We start from the raw sequence: 15,797 nt of genomic DNA, 5'->3' as shown, positions 1-15,797 counted from the left end.
TTGGGAAAAATATTAATGATTTGGGGAAAATATCCAACCGAACAAAACTCTGAGTCACAGATTTCCTGAAAGTTTACCATAGTGTCTGAAATGCCATCACTATCTCTTCTACTCTCACCATGATTTGGGTATGTGTAATGTTCAGTTAAATCCCCATATTGTGTACAGTTAGCTGTCCTCCCTCTCCTATGAGCTATCTCCTGTAACAATATACAGTCTCTATATACTCCTCTATCATTAAATCGAACCCATAACACACTAGTCACTACTCCTAATGCATTTCCAGTTATAAACATTCTAAAATATTCTCAAATCAATTAGTCAATATACATCAGTCCCTCATCTGGAACAATGATGAAACCTAAAAACATATTGACTTGAAAAGGAAAGAGAAAAAGTACATGTTTAATAACTTAGCACCACCCATTGATGCGATTTAACATAAAAATTCGGAGTACATGGTAAAACAAAAGAGAACAAAACACTTTCATGGTTGTCCCAAGCTATCATCCAGTGATTACCCTAACAAACCACCTCCCTTTAGGATGACACTTAGAGATAAGGTTTCCGGAGACTCTCTCTGCCAAATAAATTTTAGCAGCAACCCCACCCCTCACCGTTCTGTAGCATCTCTCTCTCGCTGTATCCCAATCATAACTAAAACATTTTATAAATGATCCAACCCAAATTTAGAATGACAGTCCTTAGTGCTTACGTTGAGTACAGGACTTGAATTCCAGCTCCTCAATTTAGCACACATCATCCCTGTTAGAACATACACTTTTAAACGACCATTTAGTGCCGGTAATAACTCTTCTCATTACAGCCCCCCTTTGTCCCTGTTGTCCTGTCACGAGTGGCCTGGTAATGAAAGATCAGTATGTCAATGCATCCTTAGTCTAAATAGTTCGCAGTGTGTAGACCACCAAATTTTACTTTTGCCTGTTTTTAAATATCCAAGTAGATACCTCCGTTTCTCCGAAATACACGAGTCTCTCACCTGAGCCGTTCTCTCTCTCCACGTTCACTCCACACGCACTCTCAGCACTACGGCCACGGATTATTGCTCAGACTCAGATAGAAGTAGTAAAAGTCACTGTCTCTCCTTTTACGCTGTAACGGATTTTGTCATCTGAAGAAGAGTAGTCGGACCAAAGCGCAGCGGGGTAAGTGTTCATGTTTTTTTATTAGAACAGAACACTATAACAAAATAGCAAGAGAATAAATGAAACCGAAACAGTCCTGTAAGGTGCAAAACACTAAACAGAAAATAACTACCCACAAAAACCATGTGGGAAAAAGTTACCTAAGTATGGTTCTCAATCAGAGACAACGATAGACAGCTGCCTCTGATTGAGAACCACACCCGGCCAAACACAAAGAAATACAAAACATAGAAAATTAACATAGAATGCCCACCCAAATCACACCCTGACCAAACCAAAATAGAGGCATAAACAGCTCTCTACGGTCAGGGCGTGACACACTCCTTGTCGTTCTTTCCTTAGGGAGGGTTTTGAGATTCACACATACTGTTTGTGGTCAAATCATTCCTAACATGCATTAAGACACGATCTGACGTCACCTTCCATGATAACCTTAAAAAAGCACAGATCACAACAACAGTTTAGCTCAATTCATTTATGTTTCAGGAAATCCAGACATGTAATAATTCATCATATAATCAATAACTTTAACCTTTTCTTAATAACATTATCTCTACGACAAATGTCAAAGAGCATACTGTCGTGTCTTTACTATCATTAACTGAAGACTTAGTTTTTATTAAGAGAATCTCTGTAATTATTATTACGCGATTAAACTGATTAATCATGTAACTGTAATTAACTAGGAAGTCGGGGCACCAAGGAAAATATTCAGATTACCAAGTTATAATTTTCCTAATATAACTTTTCAGATATTTTCATATCTGATCAATAGTCTTCTGATTAATGAATTCTTCTTTACCTCATGTTCGTCTCATTCCAAACGTCTTAAATTGTTGGTTATCTGCACGAACCCAGTCTTCACTATGAGTCATCCATACATCAATTGTCTTAAATCATTTATTTACTAACTAACTAAACAATCACAGAAGTGCACACACAAACAAACAAAGTAAATATGGTTACAAGAAATGATAGGGGACTGTGCCCTAGTGGGCTAAACCGGCATGGCGGCTTGTTGTACAAAAGGGAAGTTTGGGGTCGACTGAGATAAGACAACACACAGTTGATAATTATAACAATTGAAATGCTAATCCTTTGCACATGAACGCTTACTCATTCGGGAACAATTGCAATCAATACATATATTTACCCTCAGTATGTCGTCGGGGTCTCTGTTGAAAAGTTTGTTTCTGTTGGAGAGTTTGTCCGCCCTCTCTGTCGTAGTTAGAATGGATAGTTCAGAATGACATTCATTCATGTTGTTATGGATAGATGTTTCGGCGGTTGTCGGTCTTCGCGTTCAATGATACCGAATTCCTAGCTGCAGACTAGTAATTAATATCAAAGACTTGTTCTTATTCTGTCGGTATCGATAGTCTAAGAGTTTAACCAAGTGGTATGGTTAAAAGATTCAGCCATCTACTCAAACCTTGGCCGTCTCATTATCGAGGTAAGCTGGTCTGCAACCTTTGTCCTCTCGATGATTGAGGGAAACATGGTCTGCTGAGAAATTCTCAAAGTGGGGGTTTTATTCGGGAGTTGCAGAAAAGGGCCTGTCCCAGGATGCCCGACCCTAACTGAGCTCATGGGCGGTCCTCTGATTTATTTAAACTCAAAAGGGAATTGGAGTTTCCTTCATTAAACAGTCCAAAGTCACATTACACAATTTTACAAACAGTATCATCCTCACTCATTCATTTTATACAACAATTAGATGTAAACCTCATATCTGAGGCTATTATGTAAACAGCGTTATGGTAACGTGGTCGTATTGTCTCCCATGAGTTTCACCAAATTGTACCAAACGGACCAGTTCGTAGCTGGATTCTTCACCGATCTTTTATACCTTCTCCAGAACATAAATGTCGTTCGGTTCTCCAGTTCTGTGAGGTGGAAGAAATTCCTTTATTCTCTCTATGAAACTCACTCTCTCTATACTGTGGCCATGAGGAGATAATCTCCTCCAGTAATTTACGACCTCTCTCTGACCACAGCAGCCTGTGTGTAGGAGACAGGGAGAGGAGGATGGGGCTTGCTGTACCCAAAGAGGGCAACATCATGACATACCCCCCCTGGTGGTTTGGATCTTGTTTGTCGTGCAAGTTACAAATCAACATAAAGTCATGACCACATGGTGTCCTGTTTATAGATCATCGTTGCAGTCCCCTCTGGTGGTTGAACTTGGTAGGCTTCTCTGAGAGCGTAGCAGTCCACCACAAGAATGGGCAGTTGATGTCGGTTGGTGATCGCCATTGCGGTCCCCTCTAGTGGTTTACCTTGGTAGGTTCCCTGGAAGCTGCAAAGTACCCCAGGAAGGGCCAGGGGATGTCCTGGTTGGTGATCGCCGTTGCGGTCCCCCCCTCTGGTGGTTTACCTTTGTAGGCTCTCTGACAACGGGGTATGCTGCCACAAGGATGGGCCGTGGGTGTCCGGATTTGGGGTCGCCGTTCCGGACCCGTCGCCTGGTCGTCGTCCAGACTGGAAGATATGGACAGTAACTTAGGCAGATGTTAACAATGCACATACACTCATGAAATATATATAATTACATTAATTCCCCAATGAGCGGCATTGTTGCACTAAGTGATGGTTGTATGCAGACTTTGTTTATGGCTCTATCAATTCCTAAGTGTCAAAGGAACTGAACCGAAAAGGAATGGAAGCATAAACAAAAGATATACAAATTATAGTTCTCACACAAAAATCATCTAATTGGACTGTATTCTATATACGTCCAATGTTCTGGCAAAAAATGACTATCATGGCATTGTCTCTAATGCCATATCTGGGGTTTTCCTACTTTGTGTGTTGCTTAGGCACTATCCTAAGTTGATAACTATATGATAAGTCTACAGCTGTAAGGCACTAGTTTTGGGCAGTCTACAGGCATGACCTATGGACTTCTGGGAAGAAAACTGGTGAGTGCTGTAGAGTCAAAGGCTTAGAAGTAAATGTTCAACTTTACTAAGGTTGGTATTTTGCTCGGACCCTTAAGTGATCCGAGCATAAATCCTAATTGGATGTTCCGTTGTGCGTGTGCGTTTATGCTTACACAAGCGCGCATGTCAAGGGAAGAAAACCAAGTATCCTGGCAGATTACAACTTGTTCAGAATGAGTCTGACGCAGTCAGATAATTTTCAGGTCAATGCCTGGAGGTCAGTCAGAATTGGTGTCGAGGGAGTCTGTAGTAGTTTTTACTACAAGTCACTGTGTCTTCCACTATTGTAGTGGTGATAGGTATGAAGTATATTTCATAGCTATGTTATCCATGGAGGAGCTAACCTCACGACGGAAGTACTCTTTAAGTATTGGACCAGTCATACGTGGTGTGATCATGGTTAATGACTTCTAATAGTTTTCCTCCTGAATGGAGGATTCTATTTATTAGTGACATGTGTGTTAACCATTGGAAGAGTGCACTGGAGATTCCCTTCCACATGTTGCACTCTGATTGACTCCTATGTCGCTATTGTCAAGGGTAATTTGATTGGTTAGATCTCTAACCTTCTTACTGATTGAGCTGGACTGATTGTTGCTTGTATTGGTACTGGTGCTCGAAGGGACCAGTTATTCTACCGATTTATTCTGAAATATTATACTACCGGAACACATGATTAGAGCATTTTACTAGTTGTATTGTAGTTGAACCAACATGGCAAGGAATGATTATTGTTGCCATTTGTTTTGGTGATGGACAAGTCCACTGGACTTCCTTTACGACCAGTGTGGTACACCTCAGTACTATCTTAGCTGTGTTCTAAGATAATCCCCATATAGGGGCCTGTCTGCTCCTCACTGTTCTCATAGGGGAGTTTACAACTAGGTTTGATTTATGCTCTGGCGGCGTCGTACGGTGTTGTCCGTAGTCTCGACCCCCCACCGGCCTCGATGAGGCTCATCATGTGTCTGGGCTACTATTCCCCCCTTTGTTTAGATTGATTGATGAGGGGAAAAAACTATTTTAATCCATTTTAGAATAAGGCTGTAACGTAACAAAATGTGTGAAGGGGTCTGAAGGGGTCTGAATACTTTCCGAATGCACTGTAGCTCAGTATTTCTATTATTTATTCATACAGTCGTTTTTGCGCATCTTTATCAAGGGTGCCAATGTTGGACCTGACTTTACATTCTACTGTCAGGTACAAAACACATCCTGTCAATTAAAAAGTTGGTCAGTTATGTTAGCAATTTATGTTATTCTTCAATAACACAAACTCCAAAGCAAATCAGGGGGAGAAAAAATAGGTTTATTCAGAGAGGAAAAATCAAGAGTCAGATGTTCAGTCTCCCTGTCCTCAGCTTTTCACCCAGAACAAAAGACAGGATGCCACTGATAACCCCCCACCCTGGCCTAGGGTTGACCAATTAGAAGTCTTTGCAGTACAACTTGGACAATGGCCAAATAACAAGTATCCCACCCCGGACTCAATGTATAGACCAATGAAAACGTGGCCCACGTAGAACACGCCTCTCTGAGTTCAGGAGTGACATTCCACAGATTCTGAACAGATGTTGATCTGAAACCCAACTCCTACTTACAATTCACTATTGACCATTAGTACTCTAGTTTTTAGTCCTCTCAAACTCTTAAACTCTCAAACTCTGTGTTGTGTATTTATCTTCAAAATATTCTTACAGTTACATCATAGACTGATGATATCAAACAGATGATATCATGGTACTATACAGTATAGCTGGCCATCAGAGATATTGTCAAGAAGTCCTACTTCAGGTCAACTGTATCTCTCTAATAATCGATATTTACAGCCTCAAGTGACTGTTAAGGAGCTGTTAGCATGTTGTGAGGCCCTCAAAACCTCTCCGACCTCTGACCTGTTACTGTGCTTATTCTATGTTTTGCTATTCAAACTTGTCTACTCTGACCCCTAACCCCACCAGGGTATTTACACTGAACAAAAATAGAAACGCTCCATGTGAAGTGTTGGTCCCATGATTCATGAGCTGAAATAAAAGATCCCAGAAATGTTCCATATGTAAAAAAAGCTTATTTCTCTCAAATTTTGTGCACAAATGTGTATACATCCCTGCCGGTGAGCATTTCTCCTTTGCCAAGATAATCCATCCATATAACAGGTGTGGTATATCAAGAAGCTGATTAAACAGCATGATCATTACACAGGTGCACCTTGTGCGCGGGACAATAAAAGGTCACTCTAAAATGTGCAGTTTTGTCACACAACACAATGCCACAGATATCTCAAGTTTTGAGGGAGCATGCAATTGGCATGTTGACAGCAGGAATGTCCCCCAGAGCTGTTGCCAGAGAATGTTCATTTCTCTACCATAAGCTGCCTCCAACGTCATTTTAGGTCCAACTGGCCTCACAACCGCAGACCACGTGTACCCACACCAGCCCAGGACCTCCACATCTTCACCTGCGGGATCTTCTGAGACCAGCCTCCCGGACAGCTGATGAAAGTGTGGGTTTGCACAACTGAATAATTTCTGCCCAAACTGTCAGAAACTATCTAAGGGAAGCTCATTTCCATTCTTGTCATCCTCGCTCTTTTGGAATCACTTTTATAGGTAACTTTGACACCTTCTTGAAACAGAAAATGCTCTACAGGATTGATGGAGTTCATCCAAATCATCTTGGCTCCTGGACTTTGTCCACGCATTTCAAGGCTGCGTTGAGACAATGACTTATTTTGACCCAAGCCCAGCTCAGATAATCCCTACAATTGTGTCGCTAAATTATGATAATGCTGCAGGAAATGTACATTATCCCTGGGGTGTTGGCAGACACAATCTAAGTAACCTAATTTATGTCCATCTAACTGTTCTGAATGCCTCTGTTGATTCTACAGCTATTGTATGCAGTAATCATGTGCCTATGAACCAGAGATATACGGTTAGCACTGAAGCGGTGTGTCCTAGTAGGAAGTCCACTGTGTGCAGCAGAAACTGCACTATCAGCTCAAACAAAAATGACATGTGCATGTCTACTTACGATACGCTTCCCAGTAAAAAAATCTAACCAATCAAACATCCCAGGAAAGTGCTAAAATTAGCCCATCTTAGCCTTAGAAACAAGGTTCATGAAGTCAATAACTTGCTAGTAACAGATTACATTTATATTCTGATTATCTCTGAAACTAAATTAGATAATACCTTTATACAGTGGTAGCAATACATGGTTATAACATCTATAGAAAAGACAGAAATGCCAATGGGGGCGGTGTTGCGGTCTATATTCAGAACCACATTCTTGTAAAGCTTAGAGAGGATCACTTCTGTGGACAAGTGATGCAAGCAGTAAAATCCGATTTAAATAACAGATAAAAATACACCTTATGGGTCTGTGAAGAGACACACACACGGGTACAGACACACGCTAATACCCACACTCTACACACACGTACATTATTATATTGTTGTATGGTAGTATTATGCACTTTGTATTGTAGATATATAGTGGGGTAATAATGTTATATGCTGTACTGTTTTATGTTTTGTTTTATGTGTGATGGCAGCAGCTAATGGGGATCCCTAATCATCACAAATACTAGAGTCTTGACCTGACTGCAGTTTGGTGTTGTAACCGACTTCAGTGGGCAGATGGCGTGGTGTGGGCGAGCGGTTTACTGATGTCAATGTTGTGAACAGAGTGACCCATGGTGTTGGTGGGGTTATGGTATAAGCAGGCATAAGACTATTGCATTTTATCGATGGCAATTTGAATGCGAGTTCCTGAGGACCATTGTCGTGCCATTCATCCGCCGCCATCACCTCATGTTTCAGCATGATAATGCACTGCCCCATGTCGCAAGGATCTGTACACAATTCCTGTTTTAACAGAAGGTAGCCATGTTCACGTGTAGCTCAGTTGGTAGAGCATGGTGCTTGCAACGCCAGGGTTGTGGGTTCAATTCCCATGGGGGACCAGTTCTCAAAAAAATATGTTAATATATGCACTCACTACTGTAAGTTGCTCTGGATAATGTGAACCATGTTCATGTGTAGCTCATTTGGTTGGCTCATAGTCATCAGGATCGAGATGAACTGAATCAGGTATGCTAAAACCAATTACCTTTCTTTTAGGTCAAGTCTTGTATACGGTAACCGTACTTACCCCCTTCATCTCTTAGCTCCACCTAAGAAAGAAGTCTGTGTAGCCTTGTACTCAAAACATAAACATTGAGCCTGCAAGGCTGCCTGCTACCAGACTATGAGAAAAACAGGTGTACGAAAGGAAGTGGTTGGGAATGTTTCCTGTCACACTACTGGCCTTCTGAGAACAATGTATGAATGCATGCTTTATACAGTAAATACCATTTGCATTAGGCCAACTTTGGATAGGAATATAGTTAGCCTAGGCTACTGTACTGTATGTAGGTTATTGTAACCAGAAATCCACCCAAATGCCCAACTCTAAGAGGGTGACAGGTAGTCTAGCGGTTAGAGTGTTTGGCCATTAACCAAGAGGTCGCTGGTTTGAATAACTGAGCCGACAAGATTATAAATCTTGTCGGCTCAGTTATCCACTTAACCCTTATTTGCCCCAGTGGCGCCATACTACTATGGTTGACCCTGTAAAACAACACATTTCACTGCACCTCTCCGGTGTATGTGACAAAATGTACATCTTAAGCAGAACTGATCCTTTGTAGCCTATTAGATGGGGAATTATACAACACAGAACACAGAAATACTTTTTAAAGGGAAAGTCAATTGTTTGTATTAAGTTTCTCATTTTTGCCTTCTCTACTTTCCAATTGAACTCAACTCAATACTAAAGGCAAATATTGATCTAAATCAATCAGAATGAGGTTAAAAGCATGCCCTTTTTAATTCCTTCATCCAAACAGTATATAATGCATAGGCTGTTATCACAATATTACATAACAACATTGTTTAGTAAGAGAGAGGGTTTATACCTCAACAATGACTGTCCAATCCAAAGTCACCATATGGTTGCAAAGCGTGCTGAATACGACTGTCAGAGGTGAAATCGGAGGGGGCAGGTGCATATAGTCCCTTTGATACAAACAAGCCCGCGCTGTTCACCACTGACTCTGTCAAAACTACTGTACCCTCTATCAAAACCGTCACACTCCCTTTCGGAAATGATGTAGTAATACAGCTCCGGAGAAGCACACACCTCCTGACGAAACCTGTGGTTTCAGCGAATAGGAAATCAGAGGTCTCAGTGAAATCAGAGGTCCACACAGTTGAGATTTCCATTTGATTAAAAGCCTGTTGTTAAACCAAAATTATTGAGATTTGAGAATGCCCACTGGCCAGCTCCACAGAGCCATGCCAAAGCTTTTCATTTATCCTACAGTTTCATCAACCCCAGATGACAGAAAGAATCCTTCGCCAACTACTAAATGCATTGCAAAACACTGTTCAAAATGCAATTGAATAGAAAATAATTACAATAGGGAATTTGTCTTGTTCAATTTAAAAGCACAATGACAGATGAAGGCCAAGTAGCCATCAAGCCACATACAACACATGATAGCAAATGAAAGAGGAGTCAGTGTATGTATGAATGTGAAGTGTCTGTATGACATTTACAAATGTTCCATGAATAGGCCAACATGTTTTTAGACTGTAAATCATTCACTGTCATCTCTGGCAGTCAATCTTAAAATAAGTTTTAAAGAAAAAAATACAGAAAACCACTGAGATGTGGACATAAACTAAATATATCATTTGTACGATGGCAAGTCTACCCTACTATAAGTGAACAGGAGTAGACAGTAGGCTAAAGTGACTGTCCACGTTTTAACTTTCTCTCAACCATTGCTTGTTGGTGTAGTCTGGTCATTCCAAAAAAGCACCCACAGTTTGCTTCCTGACTATATCTTTATGGTGGCTCTTTTGGGCTGCAAAGGCTGAATCTACTTCTATATATCTCTACAAATATATTTTCATTCGGTCTGTAAAATCATTACGGAAAGAAAACTTGCCTGGCTGCAGAAAACACAATGATCTATGGCGCCACCTGGTGTTGTTACCTAATTAATAGCCTTTCAACTATGCAATTGTCAATGAACAAATCGCTCAAAATGCTGTTTGAGATGTCGTTTCCTTGTATAGAAAATGCAGTCTTCAAACCCTCCTTTACCCCTGCCGCCGTGTTTCCTTCTGTCGGTCTGGGACTGTGTGTGCCTATGCCAGCCGACAGTCATAAATTCTGGAGCAGTGACATGGGCATCTGTGACTGAGGGCCCGTCTGCCCTATACACTGGCTAATGGCTGTCCGGGCTGGCTGTGTGCATATTTTATTTCCCATACAAGCTATAAATGACATGGAATCTGGCTGGGAAGAGAGTGGGGACACAAACGTTGTAGATTTCAAACACAACGTTACAAAATGTTGATCTTGTTTTACATTTATTTGTATCCTGACATGTATTCTTCTTTATGTATCGATTGATCCATTCTCCCAGCAGATGTTTCAGGCTTCATGTCCAGGATAAGAAATGGCCGCATACAGTATTTCTAGGAAGATGCATAACTATATACTTCTAATTCTTGACATCAAAAAGGAGTCGACACACATGTGACTAAGACTACTCACTTTTTATTATGACTTTTAGTACAGTACGCATTATTACAAAATTTAAGGTATATAAACAATAGGCCTATTTGCAAATTCCAATACATAAAATACTCTGTTTAGCACATGTTGTGTGGCAGGTAGCCTAGGTGGTTAGAGCATTGGACTAGTAACCAAAAGGTTGTGAGATCGAATCCCTGAGCTGACAAGGTGAAAATCTGTTGTTCTGCCCCCGACCAAGGCAGTTAATGTACTGTTCCTAGGCTGTCGTTGAAAATAAGAATTTGTTTCTTAGCTGACTTGCCTAGTTAAGATAAATAAAAAGTACCAAGGCAATGATTTGAGATAGCTTACCTTCTTTACTTTTCGCTCCACTTCAAAAACAGCACAGTAGACAGTGAGCTCCATTGTGGCCATGCTCGTCGCGTTGTGTTGCTGCCCTTCAGGGAAGGCAGTAGGTTGTACAGTTAACTCCTGATGGGGCAAAATAACAACCCTGAAACCACACAACCTACTACCTCACCCTGTGCGAACACCTTGAACCATCGACCGGTCACAATCCGATTGACTAGTTGGTTAGAGATGGAGTCCAACCAGAAAATGTGAAATCTCATTTCCTGTTCAAATATAAAATGACTAATAATACAATGATGTAATAATATTGTAATAATGGTAATAACGTAGGTACGAAAGGTACATTTTCATTGCAGCTTTTGACGAGGGTTCTTCATGTGGAGAGTCTGCTCTGTGATGATATTACAGCCACTTCAGGAAAGACAGTATGTTGTATAGTCATCCAACAGCTTGGGTGTGACCCTAAAACTATACAACCTACTACCTCACACCAAAGGACAGTTGGTTTGTCTCTGACGAACAGTCCCAGTGGTCCTTAAAAGTGATCCTCGTGTGAGAGCTCAGACATGAAAAGGTGAATTGCATGCAATCAATCAATCCCATTTATTTATAAAGCCCTTCTGACATCAGCTGATGTCACAAAGTGCTGTACAGAAACCCAGCCTAAAACCCCAAACAGCAAGCAATGCAGGTGTAGAAGCATGCAATGTGTCAACCTCATATTTTGACTCCTGTTCCTCCTTGACCCATCTCAGGTTCACACCATCTGTAAGACTCAAAAGAGGAGTGTGTTAACAACAGCTACTTGAGTGGACAGCTAGGATTAAACCTGCTGTGTTGTTGCTGTCTTGCTACATTATTAACTACCCTTGATTATAGTTTAGCCAGGCAGATCAGACCAGGGTCAGATATATTTGTTCCACACAACTAAGTTACTCAAGCCTCACATGTTGGCACATGTAATACAATTAACATTAAATGTTGTTGATGTTTTCAATCATAGGATTACATATAATTACATATTAGAGCCATTAGGATCTCTGTTTTTTCTATGTTGTTGATTTCACTGTGAAGCCGAAAAGCAAGTGTGTTACAGCCAAGACTCAAATCAAGAGTTTGTCTATATTATAAAGGTTTATAAAGGTAACACTGACAAATCAAGGCCATATTAGAGAGTTACTATTAGGAGACTATCAAGTGACTCAAGTAGGGAGGTTTTACATCTGGTGGTTTAGTGTTGGGGTTGTGGAGGGGGTGAGACAAGAGGTGAAAGGTTGTAGTTAACGCTGGGAGTTTTCTCTGTAACATAGGCTGTGGGCAGCACTGTGGTTTACCTCAGAATGGGGGAGACGGGGGAGTCACAACCACAAAGGTGAGTCACAGGCCTCAGGAGGAGTGAGATTGACGCACAGTCGCGAATTACACACACACACACACACACACACACACACACACACACACACACACACACACACACACACACACACACACAAACATTATCTCACATCAGCTTGTGGCTACTTTATAGAAGGATGGGGATCACATAAATGCCACAGAAATCCAGTACTCCCAGTCACTGAGAATAGGTTATTTAAATCAAAACGAAATCACTTGAATAAGTGACTGATGTGTTGCTGAAACAATTCCCATTACGCGGATCCATGTCTCTTTGTCATGTAAACCGTGGCCCATTTTACACAGGAGTGGGGGTGAAACATTGTTGCGTGTAGTTGAATTATTTGTGTCAATGTATCTTAACAGTCTGTATCAATGTACACTGAGTATACAAAACATTAAGATCACCTTTAAATGACATAGACTGAGCAGGTGAATCCAGGTGAAAGTTATGATCCCTTGATGATGTCACCTGTTAAATCCACTTCAATCAGTGTAAATGAAGGGGAGGAAACAGGTTAAATAAGGATTTTTAAGCCTTGAGACAATTGAGACATGGATTGTGTATATGTGCCATTCAGAGGGTGAATGGGCGAGACAAAATATTTAAGTGTCTTTGAATGGAGTATGGTAGTAGGTGCCAGGTGCACCAGTTTGTGTCAAGAACTGCAACGCTGCTGGGTTTTTCACACTCAACAGTTTCCCGTGTGTATCAAGAATGGTCCACCACTTAAAGGACATCCAGCAAGGACATCCAGCAAACTTGACAACTGTGGGAAGCATTGGAGTCAACATGGGCCAGCATCCCTGTGGAACGCTTAAGACACCTTGTAGAGTCCATGTCTGACAAATTGAGGCTGTTCGAAGGGCAAAAGGGGGGTTGGGGGTGTAACTCAACTCAATATTAGGAAGGTGTTCTTCATATACACACTCAGTGTATATGTTATCAATGTAACTGACCACAGGGCTTTGACTGAGAAGAGAAATCACATTGTCACATTCAGCCAGTGTCCAGAGATGCCCTCTTTAGCCAATCTAATGTTAGGACACACACAACCACATGGCAATTGAAGTAAATAGACTGCATCACTGTTTCTACATTGTCTGGGCACAGTCACAGTGTATCCCTCCATAGCAATGCACTGTCAGTTCAATGCTAATCCTCCTATTCCAACCTGGATGGGTGAGACCATATTAACGAATAGGGTTGTACTATTATATTAATAGGTTATAATATGTATTTGTATTTGGTTACATTGGTTCCGTTTCCTGGACACATTAAGCACAGTCCTGAACCCCAAAAAATCTTTCAATAGAGATTCTCCATTGAGAATGCTTTTTAGTTCAGTAGTAGGCTTGGTCTGTGTCCAGGAAGCTGTGTATTATATTATACTAACAGGGTTATAATAACACGTGGAAGTGTAACTGTAGGTGTCCCACTTCAATACCCTGGCTCTGCCTCTAGCTTTGTGAAACGTCCCGCACAGTCAGTGGCTTTCATTTTGCTTTATATGAATGGAGCGGATTCATTCTCCATTGTAGAGAAGAGGAGCTGAACCATGGCTGAACTTCACAACTCCACTGAGGGTAAAGGACACTCTCACAAAACTCACAGACAAAATATTGTTCTATTTCGAATGGCACATCATCAACTTCCCTTCACAGACATCATTCATCGGGGCGCTGAAGGGCAGGCCATTTTTAGTGGAAATGTTTTGAACATGTGACACTAATATTGAATGGCCGGGGTTTGAACCTGGGTCTCCAGCAGGCCAAAAGACTATGTTATCCCACTGAGCTAAAGGCTGAGCATTCACTAAGGGAGCATAAGTCTACAGGTTTCAGGCAAGGTTACTCATCACACAAGCATGATTCTAGAACTTGCCTAGTCAATCTGCAGTATATTACCAAATGGCCAACAGGTGGTGCTTTTACCCCAGGACTGGAGCCGTAGGCCTTATAGGTCTATTGAGTGCTGTTTGCAGTGCACCCACTGACAATAGGGACTTTGTGTAGTTCAGGGTGCCAACCCACTGTGGGTTGCACTTCTCAGGGAGCCAACCGCAGTCCACTGTCTCTTCATCTTCATCTGACCTTTGAGGTATTGGATTTACTTTCCCTCTTTCACTGATTTCTTTGGCGGCTTCAGAGTATGAGCAGCTTTTACTGTACTGTACATATCACTAACATTACTGTAACCACAGTCTACTAGATGAGATTTTTTCTCTTATACTGTGAGTGCGAGGGTGCATTCAAAGCAAACAACTGCATCATAAACATTTGACTAACTTTGTGTAACTGCAGGCTACTGAAAAATGAGGCGAGACGCTTTTCATTTCAGGTTAAACCCAACAGCTACATAGTGCCATTGATTTTACTTAGTGTACAATGAAAATCACACAATGAAAAGCAAACCGAATACCAAACCAATATAAACAGTACCTTAATAAGCTTAAGAACCAAGAATATTTAAATTAAACCTAATTTCACCTTTAATCCAGGGTCTGTTCTGTCTCTATACATCACCCCCAGATCCAATCAGCCTGCAAAAATAAAACAACACATTTAAACAACTTAAATTCATCTAAAAGTCTGGAAGTACAATAACGCCCGTCAAGCAAACCACAAACACAGAAACAAATGCTTCAGTAATGTAGCAAATAGAACTTGGCACAGAAATTCAACTAAATAAGAGCAACATAGGTCAAATACAGAGAACATTTATTGCTGTTTGATTTAGTAAAAACTGGCATATAGTTTGTATATAGTTTGTCTGCCCAGTGCAAGTTCACTTCACATTGACTGGTACAGGAGCACTCCCAGGCCTATGCTTTCCCTGAACCTCTGCTCAAATGTATAATTAAGACTGAATTCCCATATGCTGAAGTGATCAGGACTCAGAATACTGTACCAAAATGGACTACAGTATTGGACAGTTACTTGCCCGAGTGGCATCAAATGCAAGCGGTTGCGCAAAGTAAACGCTCACTCTCTATCTGGTGTCTCTGTCCATAAAATAACTTTCTGTATTGAGCATTGCTATTTTGGCCCACATGCCGAAGTTCACAGATCGTATGGGTTATTGCTGTAAATGTCTATTTAAAACTTGAATAGAAATATGTCTGTTATTCTCTCTTTCCTTCGGGTGGATCCTGATTTATGTCCTCATTTGCTTATCTATGACCTTCATCACTGAGGTTATTTTTAATCGTAAAAATTACAGGGGAAAACTTTTATTAGATCACTATAGCAGGAAAACATAAAACAAATCTATATAGATGTATAAAAGTCAACATAATGTCTTTAAACAAACCAGAAACGCATGGTTTAAATTATATATAATGAGTTT

General features: G+C 40.9%; 1 long non-coding RNA gene across 1 annotated transcript in view; it reads right to left on the bottom strand.

Moving 5' to 3' along the window:
* Window positions 1–1,167: 1,167 nt before the first annotated feature.
* LOC129838237 (uncharacterized) overlaps window positions 1,168–15,797 on the bottom strand; it is a 47,155-nt gene continuing 32,525 nt past the window's right edge. Inside the window, exons 4-5 of the long non-coding RNA XR_008756840.1 lie at window positions 9,069–14,991; window positions 1,168–3,647 (exon numbers count right to left, since the gene is read on the bottom strand). This is a non-coding gene — a long non-coding RNA (uncharacterized LOC129838237). The remainder of the gene's footprint in view (window positions 3,648–9,068; window positions 14,992–15,797) is intronic.

The sequence above is a fragment of the Salvelinus fontinalis genome, chromosome 39, assembly GCF_029448725.1.
Source record: "Salvelinus fontinalis isolate EN_2023a chromosome 39, ASM2944872v1, whole genome shotgun sequence".
In the NCBI taxonomy this organism is placed as follows: Eukaryota; Metazoa; Chordata; class Actinopteri; order Salmoniformes; family Salmonidae; genus Salvelinus; species Salvelinus fontinalis.
Note: the sequence above shows the minus strand (reverse complement) of the source record. Positions and strands in the feature narration are given on the sequence as shown.